This window comes from Anas platyrhynchos, chromosome 1 (assembly GCF_047663525.1).
Source record: "Anas platyrhynchos isolate ZD024472 breed Pekin duck chromosome 1, IASCAAS_PekinDuck_T2T, whole genome shotgun sequence".
Classification (NCBI taxonomy): Eukaryota; Metazoa; Chordata; class Aves; order Anseriformes; family Anatidae; genus Anas; species Anas platyrhynchos.
Window position 1 is genome coordinate 177,133,918 of NC_092587.1, and position 14,241 is coordinate 177,148,158.

General features: G+C 41.4%; 1 protein-coding gene across 1 annotated transcript in view; it reads left to right on the forward strand.

Annotated features, from left to right (window-relative positions):
• Positions 1-14,241, forward strand: part of GTF2F2 (general transcription factor IIF subunit 2) — an 82,702-nt gene that overhangs the window by 49,042 nt on the left and 19,419 nt on the right. The gene's annotated exons all lie outside the window — the stretch shown is intronic.

Consider the following 14,241-nt stretch of genomic DNA (forward strand, 5'->3'; position numbering starts at 1 on the left):
ACTGTGCACCTTACCCCTTTTCCCTGTCATAGAACCATTAGGGTTGGAAAAGCCCTCCGAGATCACCTGGTCCAACCATCCCCCTACCACCAGTGTCACCACTAAACCACGTCCCCAAGCGCCACATCCAGCCTTTCCGTGAACACCCCCAGGGACAGTGACTCCACCACCTCCCTGGGCAACCCGTCCCAGTGCCTGACTGCTCTTTCTGAGCAGAAATGTCTCCTCATTGCCAACCTGAACCTCCCCTGGCACAACTTGAGGCCATTCCCTCTGGTCCTATCACTGGTTACCTGTGAGCAGAGGCTGACCCCAGCTCCCCACCTCTTCCTTTCAGGCAGCTGCAGAGAGCAATGAGTTCTCCCCTGAGCCTCCTCTTCCCCAGACCAAACCCCCCCAGCTCCCTCAGCCGCTCCTCACAGGACTTGTGCTCCAGGCCCTTCACCAGCTTCGTAGCCCTGCTCTGGACATGCTCCAGGGCCTCGATGTCCTTCTTGTAGCGAGGGGCCCAGAACTGAACCCAGCACTCATGGTGCGGCCTCACCAGAGCTGAGCACAGGGGGACGATCACCTCCCTGCTCCTGCTGGTTGCACTATTCCTGATATATGCCAGGATGCCTTTCTACCACAAATCAAAAGTAATATAAAATTCATTTTATTACTGTAACACAGACCAGAAAAGATACCCTGGGTAACATGAAGAGGAACACCTACAGCAGTTACACTGCTGCATAACGGAGTAGGAGTAATGGTGTAGGTTTTATAAATTGACGCCTAAATCATCCAATCCAAGTACTAGATTATTAAAACTTTTTATTGTTTTTTAAAAACTATTTTTAGCTCTATTTTGTATTAGTAGATAAATATCCAATGTAGTGTCCGTTGTAGGCAGAAGATGCTTCCCACAAACTGCATTAGTTTGTGGCACCATAGCAAAGATAATGCTAGCAAATAGTTCTTTCAGGTTTAAAACATTTAATTACGAACAGACATTTTTCCTCCTTCTCTGTCCTGAGGACTGAAAGTTCCATGGTGTGGCACCATGAATTTTCAGTTAATACATCCTTCTGTTAAAAGAAAAAAACAACACACCTACAACTCTGATTTTTTGTCTTTTTTAAGCTTTAATATTAATTTCATTAACCTCTACGTTAAGTTAGGTTAGGAAATATTTTGGGTGTACATGCTGATTGTTGTTTCTGAGTGTGCCCAAAAGCCAACACACGTGGAAAATGATCTGTATTTTTCTGTATTCACTGAAGTATATTAGCTGCTGTGTAGCCTGTGCCTTTATAATCAAATTTGTCTGAACACAGATTGGAATATGGGAATTATTTGGTTTCATTACTTTGTTCTTCTAACCTAAGAAGTTGTTTTCTATTGCACACCTCTTCAGATTTATAAATGTTCATAGTACAGCTGGGAGGTTTCACATGCCTTAATTATCTAAGCATATAATTTGTGAAAGTGTAGAAGCTGGCAAAATGGAGGAGATGGAATACAGTTCTGGGGAAATAAATAGAATTGTATTTTTATCTTCTGTGCCTGCACTGGGACTTCCGATGGATGAAGGAAATCAAAATTTGTGAGGGCTGCTTGAAAAGCAGCTGCCTGGCCTGAACAGGGGTGCAGTCATTCATCTACATTGATGAGAGGGAAGCCAGTAAGTTATGAACTGTCCTATTGATACTGTTTTCCAACAAAGATTTCAAACTTCAAAGAGGTAAAAGCAGAGGTAAAAGAGGTAAAACCAGATTTTTTAAAGATAAGTAAACAAAACAAAAATGTAAACCAGTACGTAAGGCATCACAGGTAAGGTGTTAGCAGCCTTAGTGAATTAGGTTTTAGATAAAGATACACAAGTTAGGAAATAAAATGGCATGCATATTTTATTTGTGGTCAGTAAACTCAAATGAATTCATGCACCTCAGTGACTTCATGGTCCCTGAACATCTGGGCTGCGAGGAACAAGGCCCTTGAAAACAATATCCTCTCTTGTAGAGGAATACAACCAAATTAAACATCAGTAATTAGTGATATGTTCCAATCTGTACAAGGGCAGCTGTGTGATCGGTGCTGTGTAAATATTACAGAAAGAAACATGAATAACGAAAACAAGGAAGTGCCTAATTATGCATGAAGTAATTTGGAGTGGCACAGATTATGGGTGGATCAATTTCAGAAACTAATGGATGAAGTACAGGTGTCCTGTATATCATCCAGAGAAGATGATGTATAAACATATTTGTCCAAGCCTTGCATAAGCAATTGTTTTAATGAAATAATAAACACAGAGTTCAGGCCTGGGTTTTAGGAGGCATGGAGAGTGCAAAGTAGAAGTGATATTTAGTAGAAATACCTGAAAATTGCTAGAAAGCAAGCACACGAGCTCATACTAAATTCAGAAAGACCAATGTCCTTTTTAGAAGTAAGGGAAAAATCTTGTTAATCCATCGGCTTGGATGTTTCTGTGGGCCTTTGGATGTATTTGTACGTCTCTATATAAAGTGACTCATGCGCAAGACATTCATGTGGCAAAATTTAAAGGCAAAGATTAAATGATGTTTTGAATTTACTGCTGTGTCGTGACATCCTGCACCAGTGAAGTGGTTTTGATCGAGGAAAGCTTCCATCAGCTGCAGCAGGTATTTAATCTAACTCCTCAGTGGTGGTACAGTCACACACCTGAGATGTATTTCGTGGTCGTACAGTACATACTGCTGTCCTTACTGGTCTGCCTCTATGATGTAAGTGAAGAAAATAGTGCTTAAAGGTTATTGTGTTTTATTTTTTTCCCCTGAAACAAACTGCAAGATTGAGGCCACCCGTGCTGCCACGCAGAATGACTGAGCATTGCTTTGTCACCCGAGTGCTCTTCAGATAATCCGGCTTCTCACACTGGCTTGGCAGATAATGTCTTTTCTCTTCACTGATCACTTCAAACACAAGCAATTGCCCTGGACTCGGCTACTGTCTGAATCAAACAGATTGAACCTGGCTTTGTTTTCAGTTTTGAGTACGAATTGAAAGACCCCGGCGAGAGGAATTAAGGCTGAAAACAGTTATCTGATCGGAGCTCTTGGGGAGCAGGCAGTTAGCACACGCTTCCTTATTGCCCTCTATTAGGAGAAATTAGTGGGTTTCATCCAAATAATAGACATCGTTCCTACTTTAAAAAAAAGTAAATGTTTGGTTTTGTTCAGAATGTTTCCTAAGTTAAAGAAAAAAAAACATCCTGAAGGTTTGGCATGATGGAGAGGTATTTGCACCTCATGGCAGTATTAATAAAAAAAAGGGAAAGAAAAGTCAGGTTTTAGCTATACAAAACCCAGCTGACAAGAGAATCCCTCCTGTTCAGGCATAGCTCCTGCCTGCAGCAGAAAGGAGCCTTTTGGAAAAACTGTCAAAGTAAATGACTCAAAACAAGCAGCTAGTAGCTGATCCCCGCGGAAAATGAAGCTGTATATATATATATATATATATATATATATATATATATATATATATATATAATTATTATTATTTTTTAATAAACAAGATTGCAAGAAAGGAATATTTGATGCCATCAGCCATTCCCATTCCTCATTAAGCAAGCCTCCAGCATGCTGCATTTTGACTTCTGGGTGGAGATTAAAGGGCAGCAGCAGCTTCAGTGTCTCTACCTCCAAATGGATGTGTTTCTCCTAAGAGCCCCTAGTACAACACAAAAAATCTGTCTGATCTCCCCAGTCTCCTACGTGAAGTACAGAGGATTGATATCCTACAACTGCTGCCTGTTGGCCCCTTTCTCTATTTGTTGGTTTTCTCCTCCATATTGCGCCGTTACTCCTTTTAGAAGAAATTACCCTTTTTTTTTATTTGCAGCATTGTTTCTTGGCTATTTAAAAATGCTCTTCTTGAACTCCTAGTTTTCTGCAGCATCTTCTGTCTGCATTTTGATTCTTCATGAGGCTCCTGGCCTGAGGAGATTACCGATGAGAAGCCACGCGGGTGTCTGCACAGATACATTGGGTTCCCTGCTTGAGGCATTGATCTGGTTACGAGCACGTTGCTTTCTCCTACCTAAATGTAGTAATTCTCAAAGTTTTGTTTTAAACTTTTAGTTCTTTGTCATATCAGAGTGTAAATACCCAGTGTTGAAAAGGATGTGCACCATGAGCAGGTAATTTAATTCCTTTACAGTTTCATTGGCAGGCAGGAAAAAAAAAATATTTCATGTTTTTATCCTTCTACTTGGTTTTGGCTGAACTCTTTAGCCTGCTTGTTATTCCAGAGTGATATTTCTGTCTATTCACTTGGTCAGGGCATGGCCCAGTGGGGGTTGTTAATGCTCTGTATCGTACGGCTGTGTTCGGGGGTCAGGAAAGGCATCGCATTTTAGGTGGTTGATTTTGTGCTGCCTTTTCAGCTGGGGAAATAGATGCACAAAGAAGCTGACCAGACCAGATTTGAAGAGTGAAATGATGGTGTTCCTCTGCATGTCTCACCAGCAGCTCTGTGGCACAAGCATTTCCAAGCTTCAAGCAAAACCAGATTCTTTTTTTTCTTCTTTTTTTTTTTCCCCTTTGTCCATCTGTCTTCTGAGATTCTTCCCTCTATGACTCCCAAGTCAAGAGCCACGCTTTCAGAATAATGCTTTCCCAGCTCACAAAGGCTTCCTTTCAACGTCACTCTCAGATTTATTTCCAGCCATAGGACTGCAACAATCTAGGCCTTTGTATCCATGTATTAGATCCCGTGCTTCTGTTGAGATACCTCCGAGCAGCAGCTAATTAAATCTGCCACACATTTGGAATGACATTCAATTCTTTTTTTTTTTTTTTTTTCTTTCTACTCTACTGTGACTGTTTATGACACTTGATTACTGGCCCAGTAATTAACATTTCTCAGGCCTGTCATTTCAAGTGAGTGAGAAGAAATCACATCATCTTAGGCTTTCTCTTTCTGGACTGCCAGCTTTGCGTAGCCGGAGTGAGCACGTAGCACGTCCAGCTCGTCAGCTGCTGCTTACAGACCCGCGTGGAGCTGTGCTGGAGCTACAAAGGAGGCACCGAGGTGGATTTGTGCTCACTTTAACTACATGATTAGTAGTTAACAAACCTGTCCCAGTGTTTACCAGCCCTCTATACTGTTGTCCCCTCTTATTTTTCTCTTTTCCAGGCCTGAACAGTCCTAGTCTACTCTGCTTGCTCTTACACCACTTCTTCCATACCTTTAAGACTTCATATTTAAGAATTCCTAAAAGTGGATATTTTTTTTTTTCTTCACTGCCTTTACAAAGAAAATTGCTGTTCTTAATGAAATACTGTTGCATTAATTAATCTTCCTGCCCTGTCATCCCCACTACCGAGAACACACAGAACAATAACCTTGAAATCTCACCCTGGCCTCTCAGCTGTTTAACTCAGATGCATTTTTGCAAAGCTGGCGGATCAGGTGAGCACTTAACCAACACATCAGCCTGCTTTCTGCAGCAGGCATCGAGGTTTCTGAAACGATCTGGCCAGCTGCCCTGGGACCGCTGGGCTCTGGCATCCCTGTGCAGCTCCTGCGGTGGGGACAAGTCACCGTGCTGGGGCCAAGTCTCCACGGAAGCCTTTGCAGGCGCCAGGCTGGAACCTAACCCGCTTTTTGTCGCTTTTGTCACCACAGCAAGCCACGGAAATGACACTTGTGAAATGACAGGAATGGCATTAATTTCAGTCGGCAGCTGCTGAGGATACTGGGAAAGCATATTTTGTTTTGGGAACATCATGTTTGGGTTTCCAAAACAAAATTTTGAAGGATTTCTGTTCCATGAAAACTTTAAATGTTGGCTTACCTCCTGATTCAAGATTTTTTTTTTTTTTCTTGAAAACACAAAAATCATGTAATAAAAATTCGCATTTCCAGCCAGCTCTACTTATGCTTCAGTTGGGAAATTATTTCTCTTCTTTTTTTTCCCTACATGTTATTGGTTAAAACTTTATTACATCTATGCTTCTTGCACTTGTAGTTCTCTCATCAGTGCAATAATGGGTAGTATCCCAGCGTGTTTCTTAATTTATTTTTATCTTTTTGCCTAATTTCCTCTCATTACTTCATTGCACAGCTTTCACATAACCTAACTGCTTTTTGTGTGCACCCCTGACATCCACAAATGATAATGTTTCGCAGCTATTCCATAGCCAGGCTCTACCTATTTATCTCGCAGGCTTCTGATTAGAGAGTAAATAAGCAGCTATGGAAAATACACATTCTCTAATGTATATTAGTAGAAGCAGATGGTGCAATCTGTTCATCGATGGAGTTCAGTTTCGAGAACTGATCCCAACTCATTTGCAGCAAATACCGCTCTGGTACCGTCTGTCACAGAACATGTGCAAAGAGAGAAAAGTCCTTTTTCAGGTCGTTTGCGTTTCATGTCACTAAGGTGTTTCTTTTGTGTGTTGCATGCGAAAATACCCATTGTAAAGGCATGTTATTTAAATTCACAAGTGTGTTCTTTGTAATTTGGCGTTTTCTTACTCTATTTCCTTACTCTTTTCTGCTTAAAGCTGTGGATTGCCAGTCACTTTTTCAGATTTAATTTTCATGCAGCCATTAATAGAATTTGCACTTGAGAAGAAGTGATGGCAAATTATTTTCTTAATTTGTGGAGAGAAATTTTAAATTAATTATAACAGCGTTTCATATAAGTTTGGCTTTTTCTATAGTAAAAATAAGAAGTTTCTCCTTTCCTTTGCAATGGAGGATTTTCCAAAATTATTCCATGACCCTAAAAGCTGTTTGTGTTCTGTTTTTGCTAAGGCAAGTACAGAAAATAATGCAGTGTATAGGATCTATTTCCTGCAGCTCAGACAGATCCTGTGACCTCTAAAGCAGGAACTACTTAGGCTGAAATGATGAACTGCCATAGAAGTCTTGATCCTGGGTGTAGCTTGAAGAAGCAGGCTGGCAGAGACAGCTTTCTCTATTCCCCACTCACCACAAACTCAAAGTGTTTGCAGCTCTAGATACAGATGTTGTAAGAAATACAGCTGGGAAAGCAGTAAATGATAAATAAATAAATAGGTGATTTTTTATCCATTCCCTTCAGCACTGGAAGATGTAAGAAGCCTCCAAAATCCTGCGTAGTTAATAAAATTAAAGGATGGCGGTGGAGTAGAGCAGGTACTCTGAGAAGTATTGCAGAAATAGTACAGTACGAAAAGATCTATTTGGAAGAAACTTGTTGGGCTTTTAAAACTATTTTCTGCATTTTCAGAATTAAATGTTTGTTGCAGCTGTTTCTTTCTTTTAAGTGATTCTGTTTTCCAGTTCTTTCCTCTAGAGCATCCTTAGCTCCTCTGGACTTCGGGCTAGAATTTAAAATTTCATCACCCACGCAATTTCGACACTGTCCACCAGCTCCAAAGCTGTCAAACATAACAACTTTGGCCAAAGGTGCTTTGCTTTCCCTGTTCTTCTAGAGATGCTCTTAACTTTATTTGCGTACAAAGCTAGTAATTAATCCAGGAGGAACGAGTACTTTAAGCTGATGGCATTGTGTAAAAAGAAAGGAATGTGACAGGGGACATAATGAATTGGGAAAATAAAAATGGTCATTTTGTTAAGTGGCAAGTGTATGGGATATACAGTGATTGTTCATAAAAATATATAATGTATGCCACTGGAAAGAAGAATTCACATCACTTTGAGCTCACAAAACATTTTGATAAAATTTACTGCCATGTAACCTCTACAGACAGTGTATTATTTAATACAGGATGCTCCTGATGTTGGTGTTAAATGTCTCAATATCTCGAATCCCAAGATACTTTTTATGAAGTTACACATCAATTAGCATTTCTAAGATGCGCTGCTTTAGACTGCCATTTGATATGGATTTGCATTCTGAATTAAAAATTGAAGAATTCTTATCCTCACAAATAATAGTATTACAGCTTATTATATTTCATGCTTGAATCATTACTGATTGCTAGATTTGATTCCACATAGTTTTGTGGCAAACAAATGAAACTTCCACAAAGCATCTCGTTTTGTATACATATATATTTTGAACTGCAACTGTATGTGTAATTAGGAAAAATTATGCAGAGCACTCTTTAAAATACAGCGGTTCTGAAGCTACTTTCTTGACTTTTTTGTCCTTTTTTTTCTGTTTTTCTTTTTTTTTTTTTTTTTTTTTTTTTTTTTTGTCTTCTGTGGAGGATTTACTCAACTGAATTATCCTTGCAGAGAGTCTGCTTTCACACAGATCTTAGGGACAAACCCAATTATACAGCTTCCTATTAGGGAAGCTAGACAACATTTGTGCCTCAGCCATTAACCGGTTTTGGAATTTGTCATGCCAGATGAATCTGTAATCAAATCTGTTGTTTTTTTTTATTTAATAACAGAATAGGTACAGCTTCACAAAGTCTTGGGTGAGTTTCAGTGTATTCACAAATAACAGACACTCTTCTGAAAGTCTCTAATTAAGAGGAGAATACTGATGTAGCAGAGCTGACTAGAGCATGGAGCTAAGTTTATTTCTTAACAAATAAGCTCCCTAGGGAATGTTCAAAAGATAATATTCTGAGCTACCAAGCTCATGTTGTGTGTTTTTTTTTTTTTCCCCAAAACACAGGCAAAGTTAGTTTTAAAGTTATATTATTGAAATTCAGAATTTTGTCTTACGCTTCTGGGCTCAGTTGCCAGAAAACCTAGCCATTGCTTTGTTGTGCCTTCTGGTCATCGGGGTGTTTTTTAAGAAAAAAAAAAGCATTGGAAAGCTTTTTTAAAATAACTTTGAGAGTTGCAGCAGAGCTTGAAGCTGAAGTCTTGAGCCAGAGCTTCCACATCCTGAAGGTATTTTCAAAATCCTTGGGAGATCTTGTAACAGGGCTAGGGTCGGTACAGCTGTGGCTATGATGAGCGCTATCTGCCTCAGAGATGATGAACAAAACCCAAAGTTTTTATTTATTTACTTTTTAAAAGCAAATAACACTAACATTTGCCCTCTGCAGCAAGATTTCAAAGAGCAGACCTCCAGGAAGGTGATTGGAGCCGGGCTGAATGATGCAGGGCTGGTGTAAAACCTTCTTTCATGTAACCCGGAGAGCCACGAAGCAGCCCAGCAGCTCTTACCCCTTATTCCTGTGCCCTGTGCTCCATCCACACAGCCGTGTGGCTCTGCCGTGGCCACATGTCCCGTTGCTCTGCTCGTGGGAGCACGGTCCCCAGGCAAAGGACAGGCGAGGAATGGCGCGGCAGCGGCTTGCAAGCGGAGGTGGGCAGTGTAGGGGGAGAGGGAGCTGGGGAAGCGCCGGCCTTGCAAAAGAGGAGGAGGTAAAATGTAATTAAGCCATTTGAACAAATAGAGCACAGAGGCAGAGTGCTGTACAGTTGGCAATGGACATACAGTTGGCTGAAAGAATGAGGATCAAATTTAAGAAAATATCTCCTCTGCTTAAACCGATGCATCTTTCAGTCTGCTCCTTGGTTTGCTGTGCTTCGTTTCTTTTTGGCGGCTAGCACCAGAAACTGGTAAGTAGTTTTTCCCATTAGAGGATAAGCAAGACTGCTTTTTCACATGGGCTAAGGAGAAGGATGGGTTTCTATCCCTTTGTGTGTTTGCTCATTTATAGCGGAGGATTCCTAGGCTTGCTGAGAATACGCACCTTGTCCTTTAACCTAATGCTGATTTTGCTTTTAAGGGTGTTTTCAGAGCTCAACAACTGGGTATCTTTGCTTCCTGAAAAGTGTTGGGTGGGTTAATTCAGCAGCTTAGTATGAGCATAGGATTAAGCTATTGAACAGTGATGAACTGTGCAGGTTTACCTTTTAAGCTACCAACAGCACAATGTAGTCATGGGCACATTTACACACATGCACGCAAAGTGCTTCCTTGGAGCAGCTTCATTTCAGTGCCCTTTGCAGCAGCCCCTTGCTGGCTGTTTCCAAGTCTATTTTAGCAGAAGCGAGTGGATGTCCTCAAAAAGACAATCCGCTTATCTGGCATTTTTAGGTCTTCAGGCTAAGGAAGGAAGAGGCAGGGGAAAACCTGAAGTATTTGAGGCAGCGAGGTTTTCTAGGGCAGTAATCCAAATGCTTCCCAGCTTGCCACAAACTGTTAAATTGTTTACAGTAAATTTTAACTGGAAGATCCCCAATGGAGCCAGATGCTGTGGCTGTTTGCAGAGCTACAGGGGGAGTGATGAGGTATCTGGTAAGTGGCATTTTAGGGATGGAAGTGCCTAGCTGGAGGCAGAGCGCTGGCAGCTGCAACTCCCTGAAGACATTGCTGAGCGAAGGGGAGCGCTGTTCCAGTTGTCACTGGAAGAGGAGAGGTAGCAGAGATGCTGTAGATTTTATATATATATTTTTTCATTTGGGGACTCTTAGCCAACAGTCTGTCTCTTTCATTAGAGTTTTTCTTCAGATACCTGAGCAATTTCGTCAAAGAATTGCAGAACGAGTTGACTGAGCTTGTAAACCATCTACCTTTTTACCAATAATTTTAGTCTTAGGCTTTTTAGGATTTAGTAAAGACATGGCTCTTCTGTCTAAAAGACTCCTCCCTAAAATTATTCTTTCCTGTTTCCCATAGTGAAATGAAACAGCACTTCTGGAGCTGCAGACACCAGGTTGGGGGTTAAGCCTGGTAGCAGCTAAGCACCAGACAGCCATTCATCCTTGGTGGGATGGGGGAAGGGGAAAGGAAGAGGAAAAGCAAGAAAACTTGTGGGATGACATAGAAAATGTTTAATAACCAAAGGATAAGTGGAAGAAGAGAGAAAGAACACGAAACAAGGCAAAAGTGATAACACACCACCTCCCACCAGTAGACCGATGCCCAGCCAGTTCCTGAGAAAAAGGTGGCTAACCTACCTAAAACCCCACTTTTCCCTTTTTTATTGCTGAACATGATGTTATATGGCCTGGAATATCTTTCTGAATAGTTAGGGTCATCTGCCTTGCTTTGTCCCCTCCCGACCTCTTGCGCACCAGAGGGTGAGAAGCAGAGATACCCAGGGTACAGTGCAAGGACTAAAACACGGGTGTGTTACCAGCTTTGTTTTGATCACAGAGCTAAACCATGGCACCATACAAGCCGCTATGAAGAAAATTAGCTCCATCCCAGCACACTGGCAAGAAATGTGTAGCTTTTTGTTGACTGGATTTGCAAGTCCCTATTACTTACTACCATTGTTTTCGAAGCAGCAAGTGAAAACAGATCAGTTTGGGCAAGAAAACTATTTTCAGACTATGGATTTTTATTATTATTTTTTTAATTTTAGAAATAACTAATAGTTAAGAATTTAAATTCCATCTTCTAAACTCGGAGTCTACATAGTGTTTAACAAAGCCACCCTTTGTTATGAAGAAATTTGGGGACTGAGGAAAATGGGATGAGGAAAGGAAACTATATTTGAAAATGGAAGTGGGAAAGGAGACTATCTTTAAAAAACACAATAAAAAGGCACAAGCGTATGGTGATTCTTCATCATTTTCGTTTTTTTATTGAATCATGACAGGACATTTTTCTAAAAATGATGTAGCATATCAAAATTGACATAATAGCATGAACTATCACTAGATACTCTTCAGTCAGCAGTACAACAGAGAAAAATTTAGATTATCATTTCATGAATATAACGGCCATTTCTGCCTTTAAAATAGATAAATACCTGAAGGTAACTTCGTTTTTATAGATCTATTTTGTCTTGGTTTTTACCTCAGGAAGTCAGTTTTTTCCTCTTATCTCCTCAGACATCCAGGTCTAATGCTGGAATCAATTGCTTTATGATATCCAGGAAACTCTTCAGGTTGAAGTTTTTCTTAAAACAGTAAGTGATTTAGAGGTGCTTGTTCCCAGTACAGGCACACACGCTTTCAAACAGGTTGTTTATTCGTGTCAGTGGGAATCCAGGGTAGGATGGGCCTGAGGCACAGGGCCTGGTGCAGCTACCAGGGCAGGGCCCCTCGGGTCACCTCTCCTGGCCTTCAGAGGCCTCCTCAATGGGTGGCAGAGGGGGAAGGGGACTTTGTGGTGCAGAACACATCAGTGGAAAGGCTGATGGAGGGAAAAGTGTGGGCTGGGGGTGGTTAAAAATGAACTCAGCCCTGTCTTTCCCCTGCTGTAGGTGGGGCAGATGGGCAGCTGCCCCTTACAGAAAGGGCAGGGTAGTGCAACGCAGCTGGTGGCCATTGTCTCATAGCAAAAAAGAGGAAGAAGTGGTGTTGAATAGTTACCTTTTTTTAAATTTTTTTCTTTAAATAGGAATGACTATGAAATCTGTGTGTTCGGATATGTATGAAGTTAAAATTGTATGTCATCCTTTCTAAAGGAATTCAGAAATTTCTAATGTCCCAAATCCCACCTTCACTCTGATTTCTTCCAACGTGTTGCCTAATTCCTTCTTCCCGGCACACCTTGTCACCCTGCCAGTTTTCTGCCTCGTCTCATGTCACTGCTTGAGGTTGCCTATGTGCGCTGGGCAACACAAAAGCACGCTGATTTTACTTCAGCCTAGTTTTTAGACCTTTTTGTTGCTGGAGCGAGTGACAAACGTAACAGCCCAGTACAGAAATGCATTGTGTCCTGCAGTTTTACCTCCTTAGAATTTAAGATGAATTGCAAACAAATTTGCATGCACGTAATGGTGCTTGCAGGGATGCACCTGTGCCCTGGTTTAAGCCTCAGAGAAGACCACCCCCTCTGGTTCTGCTTTTGTTTGTTCTTGAATTTGATTTTCTCACTTCTGTTGGGATTTGTGTCGGGCTGAAGACTGGACAGAGACATTTGTGGTGTGTGTATTAATAAGAAAACGTTGAAAGTACGGTAATAAACCAATAAAAAAGGTTTTGTTTCCCTTCTGGGCACTAAATGATTGACTGTGATGATTGTGGTATAGAGAGGACTGCACAATCTTGACATTTACAGCAATTACCAAGCCGCAGACTTCTCTGCCCTTCCAGCATATGTGAATCATAATAAGAAAGTGTTCATTTCTTTGCAAGAAGCATGACTGACTGCGACAGGCCTTCCCGTTGATACACAGCACGCATGACAGCTGTGGAAGGGGCTTTTCACGTGGCTCAAGGTCCGTGCTGGCTTGAACCAGGCCTTCCAGGGAGGACAGGGAGGGCGCAGAGTGTTTTACAGGGCTGAAGGGTCATCGAGGAGGGATGTGGATGGAGAGAGCATCTGAAAATGGTCCTTATTATCCCAAAGAGGAATAATAAGCGAAGGGGAGAAGCAACAGACAAAATGGCTGGAGACAGCAGCCACTTACAACCTTCATTAACCTTCATTAACAGTCATATTTCAGGAAAGATAGCTCTGAGTTATGATTCCTTCTTAAGCTTAGCCTCAGATGATAAGCCTCTACCACATCCCCAGTATGGACCAGCAACCACCAGAGCCTAGCTCTGTCAGTATCCTCCAGAAGAATACATGAGACATACGTGAGCTTGATTTCAGATATCCAGGATGCCAAGCATTTTCTTCCTGCTGGTTGTGTTAGGGCATCGCTGAAAGTGTTTGAAGTTGAGCATCAAACACTAGGGAAGGTTATTCCATTGTATCATGCCTAGAATGCTAAAGGCTGTCTTACTTTATCTTATTTCAATTTTATCAAAACAAAACCCAAACCATATAAGAAATGGCTACTTCTTGACAAATTGTCATTCATATCATCTTGTGTTCTGTGCTGGAGAAAGATACGAAGAATTGGAGTCTCAGTGATGACTGTGGTGCCTGTCTCAATATTAGGCCTGAAAATATCTTACGTTCAAATGATTCATTGCTCAGCCTTCAGCATACATCCTTGGAGATGACAACTTCAGCAAAACCTTACAGGTTTCCTGAACATAAAATAATCGCAGCACTCTTCTTGAAATGCCAAGACTTCAGGACTTCAAATTAGTTACAAATCATGTACTGTGCTAATAATCTGAAATGTTTCAGTACTTAATGCTGGCAAATGCACTTCATAACGCCACTTCCATTCAGCTCATCCTTGTCTCTGTCTGTTCCTTACACCCGGGGCTGGGCTCACGTTGCCTTGACTCGGTGTGTGCGCTGTGTCTGAAAGAGAAGGATAGACGGAGCTACACAGCGGGCTGCAGTCACCTGCTTCCATGTAACAGGGGACGAGAGGATTTTTCTGCTCGCAGCGAGACGAGACGTGCTGAATTTGCATCTCGCTAGTTGTTAGCTTTCAGAATAAATGACAGATGGCTTCGCGTGGCAACAGGTTGTCATCGTTCTGA